The sequence below is a fragment of the Pristiophorus japonicus genome, chromosome X (genome assembly GCF_044704955.1).
Source record: "Pristiophorus japonicus isolate sPriJap1 chromosome X, sPriJap1.hap1, whole genome shotgun sequence".
NCBI classification, from domain to species: domain Eukaryota; kingdom Metazoa; phylum Chordata; class Chondrichthyes; family Pristiophoridae; genus Pristiophorus; species Pristiophorus japonicus.
The window spans coordinates 13,486,130-13,505,680 of record NC_092010.1 but is presented as its reverse complement, the minus strand read 5'-3'; positions in this window follow the sequence as shown (position 1 = coordinate 13,505,680).

The window sequence follows — 19,551 nt, the reverse complement described above, 5'->3', positions numbered from 1 at the left end:
TAAACATCATTCCCCGAAAAACATCATTCCCCGAAAAACATAATTCCCCCCGATAAACAAAATTCCCCCGATAAACATCATTCCCCGATAAACATCATTCCCCGATAAACATCATTCCCCATGATAAACATCATTCCCCGATAAACATCATTCCCCCGATAAACATCATTCCCCCAATAAACATCATTCCCCGATAAACATCATTCCCCCCGATAAACATCATTCCCCGATAAACATCATTCCCCCGATAAACATCATTCCCCGATAAACATCATTCCCTCCGATAAACTTCATTCCCCGATAAACATCATTCCCCGATAAACATCATTCCCCCCGATAAACATCATTCCCCCGATAAACATCATTCCCCGATAAACATCATTCCCCGATAAACACCATTCCCCCGATTAACATCATTCCCCGAACAACTTCATTCCCCCCGATAAACATCTTTCCCCGATAAACATCATTCCCCCCGATAAACATCATTCCCCTCGATAAACATCATTCCCCGATAAACATTATTCCCCCCGATAAACATCATTCCCCGATAAACATCATTCCCCACGATAAACATCATTCCCCGATAAACATCATTCCCCGATTAACATCATACCCACCGATAAACATCATTCCCCGATAAACTTCATTCCCCCCGATAAACATCATTCCCCGATAAACATCATTCCCCTATAAACATCATTCCCCCGATAAACATCATTCCCCGATAAACATCATTCCCCCGATAAACATCATTCCCCCCGATAAACATCATTCCCCGATAAACATCATTCCCCGATAAACATCATTCCCCGTTAAACATCATTCCCCGATAAACATCATTCCCCGATAAACATCATTCCCCCGATAAAAATCATTCCCCTATAAACATCATTCCCCCGATAAACATCATTCCCCGATAAACATCATTCCCCGATAAACATCATTCCCCGATAAACATCATTCCCCCGATAAACATCTTTCCCCGATAAACATCATTCCCCCCGATAAACATCATTCCCCCCGATAAACATAATTCCCCGATAAACATCACTCCCCCCGATAAACATCATTCCCCGATAAACATCATTCCCACTGATAAACATCATTCCCCGAGAAACATCATTCCCCGATAAACATCATTCCCCACAATAAACATCATTCCCCGAAAAACATCATTCCCCGAAAAACATAATTCCCCCCGATAAACATCATTCCCCCGATAAACATCATTCCCCGATAAACATCATTCCCCCGATAAACATCATTCCCCCGATAAACATCATTCCCCGATAAACATCATTCCCCGATAAACACCATTCCCCCGATAAACATCATTCACCCCGATAAACATCATTCCCCGATAAACTTCATTCCCCCCGATAAACATCATTCCCCGATAAACATCATTCCCCCCGATAAACATCATTCCCCTATAAACATCATTCCCCCCGATAAACATCATTCCCCGATAAACATCATTCCCCCGATAAACATCATTCCCCCGATAAACATCATTCCCGATAAATATCATTCCCCGATAAACACCATTCCCCACGATAAACATCATTCCCCGAAAAACATCATTCCCCGAAAAACATAATTCCCCCCGATAAACAAAATTCCCCCGATAAACATCATTCCCCGATAAACATCATTCCCCGATAAACATCATTCCCCGATAAACATCATTCCCCCCGATAAACATCATTCCCCCCGATAAACATCATTCCCCGATAAACATCATTCCCCGATAAACATCATTCCCCCGGATAAACATCATTCCCCGATAAACATCATTCCCCGATAAACATAATTCCCCCGATAAACATCATTCCCCGATAAACATCATTCCCCGATAAACATCATTCCCTCCGATAAACTTCATTCCCCGATAAACATCATTCCCCCCGATAAAAATCATTCCCCTATAAACATCATTCCCCCGATGAACATCATTCCCCGATAAACATCATTCCCCGATAAACATCATTCCCCGATAAACATCATTCCCTCCGATAAACTTCATTCCCCGATAAACTTCATTCCCCCCGATAAACATCATTCCCCGATAAACATCATTCCCCCGATAAACATCATTCCCCGATAAACATCATTCCCTCCGATAAACTTCATTCCCCGATAAACATCATTCCCCGATAAACATCATTCCCCCCGATAAACATCATTCCCCCGATAAACATCATTCCCCGATAAACATCATTCCCCGATAAACACCATTCCCCCGATTAACATCATTCCCCGAACAACTTCATTCCCCCCGATAAACATCTTTCCCCGATAAACATCATTCCCCCCGATAAACATCATTCCCCTCGATAAACATCATTCCCCGATAAACATTATTCCCCCCGATAAACATAATTCCCCGATAAACATCATTCCCCACGATAAACATCATTCCCCGATAAACATCATTCCCCGATTAACATCATACCCACCGATAAACATCATTCCCCGATAAACTTCATTCCCCCCGATAAACATCATTCCCCGATAAACATCATTCCCCCCGATAAAAATCATTCCCCTATAAACATCATTCCCCCGATAAACATCATTCCCCGATAAACATCATTCCCCCCGATAAACATCATTCCCCCGATAAACATCATTCCCCGATAAACATCATTCCCCCGATAAACATCATTCCCCGATAAACATCATTCCCCCCGATAAACATCATTCCCCCCGATAAACATAATTCCCCGATAAACATCACTCCCCCCGATAAACATCATTCCCCGATAAACATCATTCCCACTGATAAACATCATTCCCCGAGAAACATCATTCCCCGATAAACATCATTCCCCACGATAAACATCATTCCCCGAAAAACATCATTCCCCGAAAAACATAATTCCCCCCGATAAACATCATTCCCCCGATAAACATCATTCCCCGATAAACATCATTCCCCCGATAAACATCATTCCCCCGATAAACATCATTCCCCGATAAACATCATTCCCCGATAAACACCATTCCCCCGATAAACATCATTCCCCCCGATAAACATCATTCCCCGATAAACATCATTCCCCCCGATAAACATCATTCCCCGATAAACATCATTCCCCGATAAACATCATTCCCCCCGATAAAAATCATTCCCCTATAAACATCATTCCCCCGATGAACATCATTCCCCGATAAACATCATTCCCCCCGATAAACATCATTCCCCCGATAAACATCATTCCCCGATAAACATCATTCCCCCCGATAAACATCATTCCCCGATAAACATCATTCCCCCCGATAAACATCATTCCCCCCGATAAACATAATTCCCCGATAAACATCACTCCCCCCGATAAACATCATTCCCCGATAAACATCATTCCCACTGATAAACATCATTCCCGAGAAACATCATTCCCCGATAAACATCATTCCCCACGATAAACATCATTCCCCGATAAACATCATTCCCCGATAAACATCATTCCCCGATAAACATCATTCCCCCCGATAAACATCATTCCCCCGATAAACATCATGCCCCCCGATAAACATCATTCCCCGATAAACATCATTCCCCTATAAACATCATTCCCCCCGATAAACATCATTCCCCCGATAAACATCATTCCCCCGATAAACATAATTCCCCAATAAACATCATTCCCCACGATAAACATCATTCCCGATAAATATCATTCCCCGATAAACATAATTCCCCGATAAACTTCATTCCCCCGATAACCATAATTCCCCCCGATAAACATACTTCCCCGATAAACATCATTCCCCCCGATAAACATCATTCCCCGATAAACTTCATTCCCCCTGATAAATATCATTCCCCGATAAACATCATTCCCCCCGATAAACATCATTCCCCCGATAAACATCATTCCCCCGATAAACATCATTCCCCGATAAACATCATTCCCCCCGATAAACATCATTCCCCGATAAACATCATTCCCCGATAAACATCATTCCCCCCGATAAACATCATTCCCCGATAAACTTCATTCCCCCCGATAAACATCATTCCCCGATAAACATCATTCCCCCGATAAACATCATTCCCCTATAAACATCTTTCCCCCCGATAAACATCATTCCCAGATAAACATCATTCCCCCGATAAACATCATTCCCCCGATAAACATCATTCCCCGATAAACATTATTCCCCCCGATAAACATCATTCCCCGATAAACATCATTCCCCCCGATAAACATCATTCCCCGATAAACATCATTCCCCGATAAACATCATTCCCCCCAATAAACATTATTCCCCGATAAACATCATTCCCCCGATAAACATCATTCCCCTCGATAAACATCATTCCCCGATAAACATTATTCCCCCCGATAAACATCATTCCCCGATAAACATCATTCCCCCCGATAAACATCATTCCCCGATAAACATCATTCCCCGATAAACATCATTCCCCGATAAACATCATTCCCCCCGATAAACATCATTCCCCTCGATAAACATCATTCCCCGATAAACATTATTCCCCCCGATAAACATCATTCCCCGATAAACATCATTCTCCATGATAAACATCATTCCCCGATAAACATCATTCCCCGATAAACTTCATTCCCCCCGATAAACATCATTCCCCGATAAACATCATTCCCCCCGATAAACATCATTCCCCGATAAACTTCATTCCCCCCGATAAACATCATTCCCCGATAAACATCATTCCCCCCGATAAACATCATTCCCCTATAAACATCATTCCCCCCGATAAACATCATTCCCCGATAAACATCATTCCCCCGATAAACATCATTCCCCCGATAAACATCATTCCCGATAAATATCATTCCCCGATAAACACCATTCCCCACGATAAACATCATTCCCCGAAAAACATCATTCCCCGAAAAACATAATTCCCCCCGATAAACACCATTCCCCCGATAAACATCATTCCCCCCGATAAACATCATTCCCCGATAAACTTCATTCCCCCCGATAAACATCATTCCCCGATAAACATCATTCCCCCCGATAAACATCATTCCCCTATAAACATCATTCCCCCCGATAAACATCATTCCCCGATAAACATCATTCCCCCGATAAACATCATTCCCCCGATAAACATCATTCCCGATAAATATCATTCCCCGATAAACACCATTCCCCACGATAAACATCATTCCCCGAAAAACATCATTCCCCGAAAAACATAATTCCCCCCGATAAACATCATTCCCCGATAAACATCATTCCCCGATAAACATCATTCCCTGATAAACATCATTCCCCCAATAAACATCATTCCCCGATAAACATCATTCCCCCCGATAAACATCATTCCCCGATAAACATCATTCCCCCGATAAACATCATTCCCCGATAAACATCATTCCCTGATAAACATCATTCCCCCCGATAAACATCACTCCCCGATAAACATCATTCCCCCGATAAACATCATTCCCCGATAAACACCATTCCCCCGATAAACATCATTCCCCCCGATAAACATCATTCCCCGATAAACATCATTCCCCCCGATAAACATCATTCCCCTATAAACATCATTCCCCCCGATAAACATCATTCCCCGATAAACATCATTCCCCCGATAAACATCATTCCCCCGATAAACATCATTCCCGATAAATATCATTCCCCGATAAACACCATTCCCCACGATAAACATCATTCCCCGAAAAACATCATTCCCCGAAAAACATAATTCCCCCCGATAAACAAAATTCCCCCGATAAACATCATTCCCCGATAAACATCATTCCCCGATAAACATCATTCCCCATGATAAACATCATTCCCCGATAAACATCATTCCCCCGATAAACATCATTCCCCCAATAAACATCATTCCCCGATAAACATCATTCCCCCCGATAAACACCATTCCCCGATAAACATCATTCCCCCGATAAACATCATTCCCCGATAAACATCATTCCCTCCGATAAACTTCATTCCCCGATAAACATCATTCCCCGATAAACATCATTCCCCCCGATAAACATCATTCCCCCGATAAACATCATTCCCCGATAAACATCATTCCCCGATAAACACCATTCCCCCGATTAACATCATTCCCCGAACAACTTCATTCCCCCCGATAAACATCTTTCCCCGATAAACATCATTCCCCCCGATAAACATCATTCCCCTCGATAAACATCATTCCCCGATAAACATTATTCCCCCCGATAAACATCATTCCCCGATAAACATCATTCCCCACGATAAACATCATTCCCCGATAAACATCATTCCCCGATTAACATCATACCCACCGATAAACATCATTCCCCGATAAACTTCATTCCCCCCGATAAACATCATTCCCCGATAAACATCATTCCCCCCGATAAAAATCATTCCCCTATAAACATCATTCCCCCGATAAACATCATTCCCCGATAAACATCATTCCCCCGATAAACATCATTCCCCCCGATAAACATCATTCCCCGATAAACATCATTCCCCGATAAACATCATTCCCCGTTAAACATCATTCCCCGATAAACATCATTCCCCGATAAACATCATTCCCCCGATAAAAATCATTCCCCTATAAACATCATTCCCCCGATAAACATCATTCCCCGATAAACATCATTCCCCGATAAACATCATTCCCCGATAAACATCATTCCCCCGATAAACATCTTTCCCCGATAAACATCATTCCCCCCGATAAACATCATTCCCCCCGATAAACATAATTCCCCGATAAACATCACTCCCCCCGATAAACATCATTCCCCGATAAACATCATTCCCACTGATAAACATCATTCCCCGAGAAACATCATTCCCCGATAAACATCATTCCCCACAATAAACATCATTCCCCGAAAAACATCATTCCCCGAAAAACATAATTCCCCCCGATAAACATCATTCCCCGATAAACATCATTCCCCGATAAACATCATTCCCCCGATAAACATCATTCCCCGATAAACATCATTCCCCCGATAAACATCATTCCCCGATAAACATCATTCCCCGATAAACACCATTCCCCCGATAAACATCATTCACCCCGATAAACATCATTCCCCGATAAACTTCATTCCCCCCGATAAACATCATTCCCCGATAAACATCATTCCCCCCGATAAACATCATTCCCCTATAAACATCATTCCCCCCGATAAACATCATTCCCCGATAAACATCATTCCCCCGATAAACATCATTCCCCCGATAAACATCATTCCCGATAAATATCATTCCCCGATAAACACCATTCCCCACGATAAACATCATTCCCCGAAAAACATCATTCCCCGAAAAACATAATTCCCCCCGATAAACAAAATTCCCCCGATAAACATCATTCCCCGATAAACATCATTCCCCGATAAACATCATTCCCCGATAAACATCATTCCCCCCGATAAACATCATTCCCCCCGATAAACATCATTCCCCGATAAACATCATTCCCCGATAAACATCATTCCCCCGGATAAACATCATTCCCCGATAAACATCATTCCCCGATAAACATAATTCCCCATGATAAACATCATTCCCCGATAAACATCATTCCCCCGATAAACATCATTCCCCCAATAAACATCATTCCCCGATAAACATCATTCCCCCCGATAAACATCATTCCCCGATAAACATCATTCCCCCGATAAACATCATTCCCCGATAAACATCATTCCCTCCGATAAACTTCATTCCCCGATAAACATCATTCCCCGATAAACATCATTCCCCCCGATAAACATCATTCCCCCGATAAACATCATTCCCCGATAAACATCATTCCCCGATAAACACCATTCCCCCGATTAACATCATTCCCCGAACAACTTCATTCCCCCCGATAAACATCTTTCCCCGATAAACATCATTCCCCCCGATAAACATCATTCCCCTCGATAAACATCATTCCCCGATAAACATTATTCCCCCCGATAAACATAATTCCCCGATAAACATCATTCCCCACGATAAACATCATTCCCCGATAAACATCATTCCCCGATTAACATCATACCCACCGATAAACATCATTCCCCGATAAACTTCATTCCCCCCGATAAACATCATTCCCCGATAAACATCATTCCCCCCGATAAAAATCATTCCCCTATAAACATCATTCCCCCGATAAACATCATTCCCCGATAAACATCATTCCCCCCGATAAACATCATTCCCCCGATAAACATCATTCCCCGATAAACATCATTCCCCCGATAAACATCATTCCCCGATAAACATCATTCCCCCCGATAAACATCATTCCCCCCGATAAACATAATTCCCCGATAAACATCACTCCCCCCGATAAACATCATTCCCCGATAAACATCATTCCCACTGATAAACATCATTCCCCGAGAAACATCATTCCCCGATAAACATCATTCCCCACGATAAACATCATTCCCCGAAAAACATCATTCCCCGAAAAACATAATTCCCCCCGATAAACATCATTCCCCCGATAAACATCATTCCCCGATAAACATCATTCCCCCGATAAACATCATTCCCCCGATAAACATCATTCCCCGATAAACATCATTCCCCGATAAACACCATTCCCCCGATAAACATCATTCCCCCCGATAAACATCATTCCCCGATAAACATCATTCCCCCCGATAAACATCATTCCCCGATAAACATCATTCCCCGATAAACATCATTCCCCCCGATAAAAATCATTCCCCTATAAACATCATTCCCCCGATGAACATCATTCCCCGATAAACATCATTCCCCCCGATAAACATCATTCCCCCGATAAACATCATTCCCCGATAAACATCATTCCCCCCGATAAACATCATTCCCCGATAAACATCATTCCCCCCGATAAACATAATTCCCCCCGATAAACATAATTCCCCGATAAACATCACTCCCCCCGATAAACATCATTCCCCGATAAACATCATTCCCACTGATAAACATCATTCCCGAGAAACATCATTCCCCGATAAACATCATTCCCCACGATAAACATCATTCCCCGATAAACATCATTCCCCGATAAACATCATTCCCCCCGATAAACATCATTCCCCCGATAAACATCATGCCCCCCGATAAACATCATTCCCCGATAAACATCATTCCCCTATAAACATCATTCCCCCCGATAAACATCATTCCCCCGATAAACATCATTCCCCCGATAAACATAATTCCCCGATAAACATCATTCCCCACGATAAACATCATTCCCGATAAATATCATTCCCCGATAAACATAATTCCCCGATAAACTTCATTCCCCCGATAACCATAATTCCCCCCGATAAACATACTTCCCCGATAAACATCATTCCCCCCGATAAACATCATTCCCCGATAAACTTCATTCCCCCTGATAAATATCATTCCCCGATAAACATCATTCCCCCCGATAAACATCATTCCCCCGATAAACATCATTCCCCCGATAAACATCATTCCCCGATAAACATCATTCCCCCCGATAAACATCATTCCCCGATAAACATCATTCCCCGATAAACATCATTCCCCCCGATAAACATCATTCCCCGATAAACTTCATTCCCCCCGATAAACATCATTCCCCGATAAACATCATTCCCCCGATAAACATCATTCCCCTATAAACATCTTTCCCCCCGATAAACATCATTCCCAGATAAACATCATTCCCCCGATAAACATCATTCCCCCGATAAACATCATTCCCCGATAAACATTATTCCCCCCGATAAACATCATTCCCCGATAAACATCATTCCCCCCGATAAACATCATTCCCCGATAAACATCATTCCCCGATAAACATCATTCCCCCCAATAAACATTATTCCCCGATAAACATCATTCCCCCGATAAACATCATTCCCCTCGATAAACATCATTCCCCGATAAACATTATTCCCCCCGATAAACATCATTCCCCGATAAACATCATTCCCCCCGATAAACATCATTCCCCGATAAACATCATTCCCCGATAAACATCATTCCCCGATAAACATCATTCCCCCCGATAAACATCATTCCCCTCGATAAACATCATTCCCCGATAAACATTATTCCCCCCGATAAACATCATTCCCCGATAAACATCATTCTCCATGATAAACATCATTCCCCGATAAACATCATTCCCCGATAAACGTCATTCCCCCCAATAAACATTATTCCCCGATAAACATCATTCCCCGATAAACATCATTCCCCCCGATAAACATCATTCCCCGATAAACATCATTCCCCGATAAACATAATTCCCCGATAAACATCATTCCCCCGATAAACATCAATACCCCGATAAACATCATTCCCCCGATAAACATCATTCCCCGATAAACATCATTCCCCATGATAAACATCATTCCCCGATAAACATCATTCCCCGATAAACGTCATTCCCCCCAATAAACATTATTCCCCGATAAACATCATTCCCCCGATAAACATCATTCCCCGATAAACATCATTCCCCGATAAACATAATTCCCCGATAAACATCATTCCCCCGATAAACATCAATACCCCGATAAACATCATTCCCCCGATAAACATCATTCCCCGATAAACATCATTCCCCACGATAAACAGCATTCCCCGATAAAAATCATTCCCCACGATAAACATCATTCCCCGATAAACATCATTCCCCGATAAACATCATTCCCCCGATAAACATCATCCCCCCCGATAAACATCATTCCCCGTTAAACATCATTCCCCCCGATAAACATCATTCCCCGATAAACATAATTCCCCCGATAAACATCATTCCCCCCGATAAACATCATTCCCCGATAAACATCATTCCCCGATAAAGATCAATCCCCGATAAACTTCATTCCCCCCGATAAACATAATTCCCCGATAAACATCATTCCCCCGATAAACATCATTCCCCGATAAACATCATTCCCCCGATAAACATCATTCCCCGATAAACATCATTCCCCCGGATAAACATAATTCCCCGATAAACATCATTCCCCGATAAACATCATTCCCCATGATAAACATCATTCCCCGATAAACATCATTCCCCCGATAAACATCATTCCCCCGATAATCATCATTCCCCGATAAACATCATTCCCCCCGATAAACATCATTCCCCGATAAACATCATTCCCCCCGATAAACATCATTCCCCGATAAACATCATTCCCCGATAAACATCATTCCCCCCGATAAACATCATGCCCCGATAAACTTCATTCCCCCCGATAAACATCATTCCCCCGATAAAAATCATTCCCCTATAAACATAATTCCCCCGATAAACATCATTCCCCGATAAACATCATTCCCCCCGATAAACATCATTCCCCCGATACACATCATTCCCCCCGATAAACATCATTCCCCGATAAACTTCATTCCCCCTGATAAATATCATTCCCCGATAAACATCATTCCCCCCGATAAACATCATTCCCCCGATAAACATCATTCCCCCGATAAACATCATTCCCCGATAAACATCATTCCCCCCGATAAATATCATTCCCCGATAAACATCATTCCCCCCGATAAACATCATTCCCCCGATAAACATCATTCCCCCGATAAACATCATTCCCCGATAAACATCATTCCCCCCGATAAACATCATTCCCCGATAAACATCATTCCCCGATAAACATCATTCCCCCCGATAAACATCATTCCCCGATAAACTTCATTCCCCCCGATAAACATCATTCCCCGATAAACATCATTCCCCCGATAAACATCATTCCCCTATAAACATCTTTCCCCCCGATAAACATCATTCCCAGATAAACATCATTCCCCCGATAAACATCATTCCCCCGATAAACATCATTCCCCGATAAACATTATTCCCCCCGATAAACATCATTCCCCGATAAACATCATTCCCCCCGATAAACATCATTCCCCGATAAACATCATTCCCCGATAAACATCATTCCCCCCAATAAACATTATTCCCCGATAAACATCATTCCCCCGATAAACATCATTCCCCTCGATAAACATCATTCCCCGATAAACATTATTCCCCCCGATAAACATCATTCCCCGATAAACATCATTCCCCCCGATAAACATCATTCCCCGATAAACATCATTCCCCGATAAACATCATTCCCCGATAAACATCATTCCCCCCGATAAACATCATTCCCCTCGATAAACATCATTCCCCGATAAACATTATTCCCCCCGATAAACATCATTCCCCGATAAACATCATTCTCCATGATAAACATCATTCCCCGATAAACATCATTCCCCGATAAACGTCATTCCCCCCAATAAACATTATTCCCCGATAAACATCATTCCCCGATAAACATCATTCCCCCCGATAAACATCATTCCCCGATAAACATCATTCCCCGATAAACATAATTCCCCGATAAACATCATTCCCCCGATAAACATCAATACCCCGATAAACATCATTCCCCCGATAAACATCATTCCCCGATAAACATCATTCCCCATGATAAACATCATTCCCCGATAAACATCATTCCCCGATAAACGTCATTCCCCCCAATAAACATTATTCCCCGATAAACATCATTCCCCCGATAAACATCATTCCCCGATAAACATCATTCCCCGATAAACATAATTCCCCGATAAACATCATTCCCCCGATAAACATCAATACCCCGATAAACATCATTCCCCCGATAAACATCATTCCCCGATAAAAATCATTCCCCACGATAAACATCATTCCCCGATAAACATCATTCCCCGATAAACATCATTCCCCCGATAAACATCATCCCCCCCGATAAACATCATTCCCCGTTAAACATCATTCCCCCCGATAAACATCATTCCCCGATAAACATAATTCCCCCGATAAACATCATTCCCCCCGATAAACATCATTCCCCGATAAACATCATTCCCCGATAAAGATCAATCCCCGATAAACTTCATTCCCCCCGATAAACATAATTCCCCGATAAACATCATTCCCCCGATAAACATCATTCCCCGATAAACATCATTCCCCCGATAAACATCATTCCCCGATAAACATCATTCCCCCGGATAAACATAATTCCCCGATAAACATCATTCCCCGATAAACATCATTCCCCATGATAAACATCATTCCCCGATAAACATCATTCCCCCGATAAACATCATTCCCCCGATAATCATCATTCCCCGATAAACATCATTCCCCCCGATAAACATCATTCCCCGATAAACATCATTCCCCCCGATAAACATCATTCCCCGATAAACATCATTCCCCGATAAACATCATTCCCCCCGATAAACATCATGCCCCGATAAACTTCATTCCCCCCGATAAACATCATTCCCCCGATAAAAATCATTCCCCTATAAACATAATTCCCCCGATAAACATCATTCCCCGATAAACATCATTCCCCCCGATAAACATCATTCCCCCGATACACATCATTCCCCGATAAACATCATTCCCCCCGATAAACATCATTCCCCGATAAACATCATTCCCCCCGATAAACATCATTCCCCGATAAACATCATTCCCCGATAAACTTCATTCCCCCCGATAAACATCATTCCCCCCGATAAACATCATTCCCCCCGATAAACATCATTCCCCGATAAACATCATTCCCTGATAAACATCATTCCCCCGGATAAACATCATTCCCCGATAAACATCATTCCCCGATAAACATCATTCCCCCGATAAACATCATTCCCCGATAAACATCATTCCCCCCGATAAACATCATTCCCCGATAAACATCATTCCCTCCGATAAACTTCATTCCCCGATAAACATCATTCCCCGATAAACATCATTCCCCCGATAAACATCATTCCCCCCGATAAACATCATTCCCCGATAAACATCATTCCCCCCGATAAACATCATTCCCCGATAAACATCATTCCCTCCGATAAACTTCATTCCCCGATAAACATCATTCCCCCGATAAACATCATTCCCCGATAAACATCATTCCCCCCGATAAACATCATTCCCCGATAAACATCATTCCCCCGATAAACATCATTCCCCGATAAACATCATTCCCCCCGATAAACATCATTCCCCGATAAACATCATTCCCTCCGATAAACTTCATTCCCCGATAAACATCATTCCCCGATAAACATCATTCCCCCCGATAAACATCATTCCCCCGATAAACATCATTCCCCGATAAACATCATTCCCCGATAAACACCATTCCCCCGATTAACATCATTCCCCGAACAACTTCATTCCCCCCGATAAACATCTTTCCCCGATAAACATCATTCCCCCCGATAAACATCATTCCCCTCGATAAACATCATTCCCCGATAAACATTATTCCCCCCGATAAACATCATTCCCCGATAAACATCATTCCCCACGATAAACATCATTCCCCGATAAACATCATTCCCCGATTAACATCATACCCACCGATAAACATCATTCCCCCGATAAACTTCATTCCCCCCGATAAACATCATTCCCCGATAAACATCATTCCCCCCGATAAAAATCATTCCCCTATAAACATCATTCCCCCGATAAACATCATTCCCCGATAAAGATCATTCCCCCCGATAAACATCATTCCCCGATAAACATCATTCCCCCGATCAACATCATTCCCCGATAAACATCATTCCCCCCGATAAACATCATTCCCCCCGATAAACATAATTCCCCGATAAACATCACTCCCCCCGATAAACATCATTCCCCGATAAACATCATTCCCACTGATAAACATCATTCCCCGAGAAACATCATTCCCCGATAAACATCATTCCCCACAATAAACATCATTCCCCGAAAAACATCATTCCCCGAAAAACATAATTCCCCCCGATAAACATCATTCCCCCGATAAACATCATTCCCCGATAAACATCATTCCCCCGATAAACATCATTCCCCCGATAAACATCATTCCCCGATAAACATCATTCCCCGATAAACATCATTCCCCCCGATAAACATCATTCCCCGATAAACTTCATTCCCCCCGATAAACATCATTCCCCGATAAACATCATTCCCTCCGATAAACATCATTCCCCTATAAACATCATTCCCCCCGATAAACATCATTCCCCGATAAACATCATTCCCCCGATAAACATCATTCCCCCGATAAACATCATTCCCGATAAATATCATTCCCCGATAAACACCATTCCCCACGATAAACATCATTCCCCGAAAAACATCATTCCCCGAAAAACATAATTCCCCCCGATAAACATCATTCCCCCGATAAACATCATTCCCCGATAAACATCATTCCCCGATAAACATCATTCCCCGATAAACTTCATTCCCCCCGATAAACATCATTCCCCCCGATAAACATCATTCCCCCCGATAAACATCATTCCCCGATAAACATCATTCCCCGATAAACATCATTCCCCGATAAACTTCATTCCCCCCGATAAACATCATTCCCCGATAAACATCATTCCCCGATAAACATCACTCCCCCCGATAAACTTCATTCCCCACGATAAACATCATTCCCCGATAAACATCATTCCCCACGATAAACATCATACCCACCGATAAACATCATTCCCCGATAAACATCATTCCCCGATAAACATCATTCCCCCCGATAAACTTCATTCCCCACGATAAACATCATTCCCCGATAAACATCATTCCCCACGATAAACATCATACCCACCGATAAACATCATTCCACGATAAACTTCATTCCCCCCGATAAACATCATTCCCCGATAAACATCATTCCCCCGATCAACATCATTCCCCGATAAACATCATTCCCCCCGATAAACATAATTCCCCGATAAACATCACTCCCCCCGATAAACATCATTCCCCGATAAACATCATTCCCCACAATAAACATCATTCCCCGAAAAACATCATTCCCCGAAAAACATAATTCCCCGATAAACATCATTCCCACTGATAAACATCATTCCCCGAGAAACATCATTCCCCGATAAACATCATTCCCCACAATAAACATCATTCCCCGATAAACATCATTCCCCGATAAACATCATTCCCCGATAAACATCATTCCCCCGATAAACATCATTCCCCGATAAACATCATTCCCCCGATAAACATCATTCCCCCGATAAACATCATTCCCCGATAAACATCATTTCCCGATAAACATCATTCCCCGATAAACATCATTCCCCCCGATAAACATCATTCCCCGATAAACTTCATTCCCCCCGATAAACATCATTCCCCGATAAACATCATTCCCCCCGATAAACATCATTCCCCTATAAACATCATTCCCCCCGATAAACATCATTCCCCGATAAACATCATTCCCCCGATAAACATCATTCCCCCGATAAACATCATTCCCGATAAATATCATTCCCCGATAAACACCATTCCCCACGATAAACATCATTCCCCGAAAAACATCATTCCCCGAAAAACATAATTCCCCCCGATAAACATCATTCCCCCGATAAACATCATTCCCCGATAAACATCATTCCCCGATAAACATCATTCCCCCCGATAAACATCATTCCCCCCGATAAACATCATTCCCCCCGATAAACATCATTCCCCGATAAACATCATTCCCCGATAAACATCATTCCCCCGGATAAACATCATTCCCCGATAAACATCATTCCCCGATAAACATCATTCCCCATGATAAACATCATTCCCCGATAAACATCATTCCCCCGATAAACATCATTCCCCCAATAAACATAATTCCCCGATAAACATCATTCCCCCCGATAAACATCATTCCCCGCTAAACATCATTCCCCCGATAAACATCATTCCCCGATAAACATCATTCCCTCCGATAAACTTCATTCCCCGATAAACATCATTCCCCGATAAACATCATTCCCCCCGATAAACATCATTCCCCCGATAAACATCATTCCCCGATAAACATCATTCCCCGATAAACACCATTCCCCCGATTAACATCATTCCCCGAACAACTTCATTCCCCCCGATAAACATCTTTCCCCGATAAACATCATTCCCCCCGATAAACATCATTCCCCTCGATAAACATCATTCCCCGATAAACATTATTCCCCCCGATAAACATCATTCCCCGATAAACATCATTCCCCGATAAACATCATTCCCCGATTAACATCATACCCACCGATAAACATCATTCCCCGATAAACTTCATTCCCCCCGATAAACATCATTCCCCGATAAACATCATTCCCCCCGATAAAAATCATTCCCCTATAAACATCATTCCCCCGATAAACATCATTCCCCGATAAACATCATTCCCCCGATAAACATCATTCCCCGATAGACATCATTCCCCGATAAACATCATTCCCCCCGATAAAAATCATTCCCCTATAAACATCATTCCCCCGATAAACATCATTCCCCGATAAACATCATTCCCCCGATAAACATCATTCCCCGATAAACATCATTCCCCCCGATAAACATCATTCCCCCCGATAAACATAATTCCCCGATAAACATCACTCCCCCCGATAAACATCATTCCCCGATAAACATCATTCCCACTGATAAACATCATTCCCCGAGAAACATCATTCCCCGATAAACATCATTCCCCACGATAAACATCATTCCCCGAAAAACATCATTCCCCGAAAAACATAATTCCCCCCGATAAACATCATTCCCCCGATAAACATCATTCCCCGATAAACATCATTCCCCCGATAAACATCATTCCCCCGATAAACATCATTCCCCGATAAACATCATTCCCCGATAAACACCATTCCCCCGATAAACATCATTCCCCCCGATAAACATCATTCCCCCCGATAAACATCATTCCCCGATAAACATCATTCCCCGATAAACATCATTCCCCCCGATAAAAATCATTCCCCTATAAACATCATTCCCCCGATGAACATCATTCCCCGATAAACATCATTCCCCCCGATTAACATCATTCCCCCGATAAACATCATTCCCCGATAAACATCATTCCCCCCGATAAACATCATTCCCCGATAAACATCATTCCCCCCGATAAACATCATTCCCCCCGATAAACATAATTCCCCGATAAACATCACTCCCCCCGATAAACATCATTCCCCGATAAACATCATTCCCACTGATAAACATCATTCCCGAGAAACATCATTCCCCGATAAACATCATTCCCCGATAAACATCATTCCCCGATAAACATCATTCCCCCGATAAACATCATTCCCCGATAAACATCATTCCCCGATAAACACCATTCCCCCGATAAACATCATTCCCCCCGATAAACATCATTCCCCGATAAACTTCATTCCCCCCGATAAACATCATTCCCCGATAAACATCATTCCCCCCGATAAACATCATTCCCCTATAAACATCATTCCCCCCTATAAACATCATTCCCCCGATAAACATCATTCCCCCGATAAACATAATTCCCCGATAAACATCATTCCCCACGATAAACATCATTCCCGATAAATATCATTCCCCGATAAACATAATTCCCCGATAAACTTCATTCCCCCGATAACCATAATTCCCCCCGATAAACATACTTCCCCGATAAACATCATTCCCCCCGATAAACATCATTCCCCGATAAACTTCATTCCCCCTGATAAATATCATTCCCCGATAAACATCATTCCCCCCGGTAAACATCATTCCCCCGATAAACATCATTCCCCCGATAAACATCATTCCCCGATAAACATCATTCCCCGATAAACATCATTCCCCCCGATAAACATCATTCCCCGATAAACATCATTCCCCGATAAACATCATTCCCCCGATAAACATCATTCCCCCCGATAAACATCATTCCCCGATAAACTTCATTCCCCCCGATAAACATCATTCCCCGATAAACATCATTCCCCCGATAAACATCATTCCCCTATAAACATCTTTCCCCCCGATAAACATCATTCCCAGATAAACATCATTCCCCCGATAAACATCATTCCCCCGATAAACATCATTCCCCGATAAACATTATTCCCCCCGATAAACATCATTCCCCGATAAACATCATTCCCCCCGATAAACATCATTCCCCGATAAACATCATTCCCCGATAAACATCATTCCCCCCAATAAACATTATTCCCCGATAAACATCATTCCCCCGATAAACATCATTCCCCTCGATAAACATCATTCCCCGATAAACATTATTCCCCCCGATAAACATCATTCCCCGATAAACATCATTCCCCCCGATAAACATCATTCCCCGATAAACATCATTCCCCCCGATAAACATCATTCCCCTCGATAAACATCATTCCCCGATAAACATTATTCCCCCCGATAAACATCATTCCCCGATAAACATCATTCCCCATGATAAACATCATTCCCCGATAAACATCATTCCCCGATAAACGTCATTCCCCCCAATAAACATTATTCCCCGATAAACATCATTCCCCCGATAAACATCATTCCCCGATAAACATCATTCCCCGATAAACATAATTCCCCGATAAACATCATTCCCCCGATAAACATCAATACCCCGATAAACATCATTCCCCCGATAAACATCATTCCCCGATAAACATCATTCCCCATGATAAACATCATTCCCC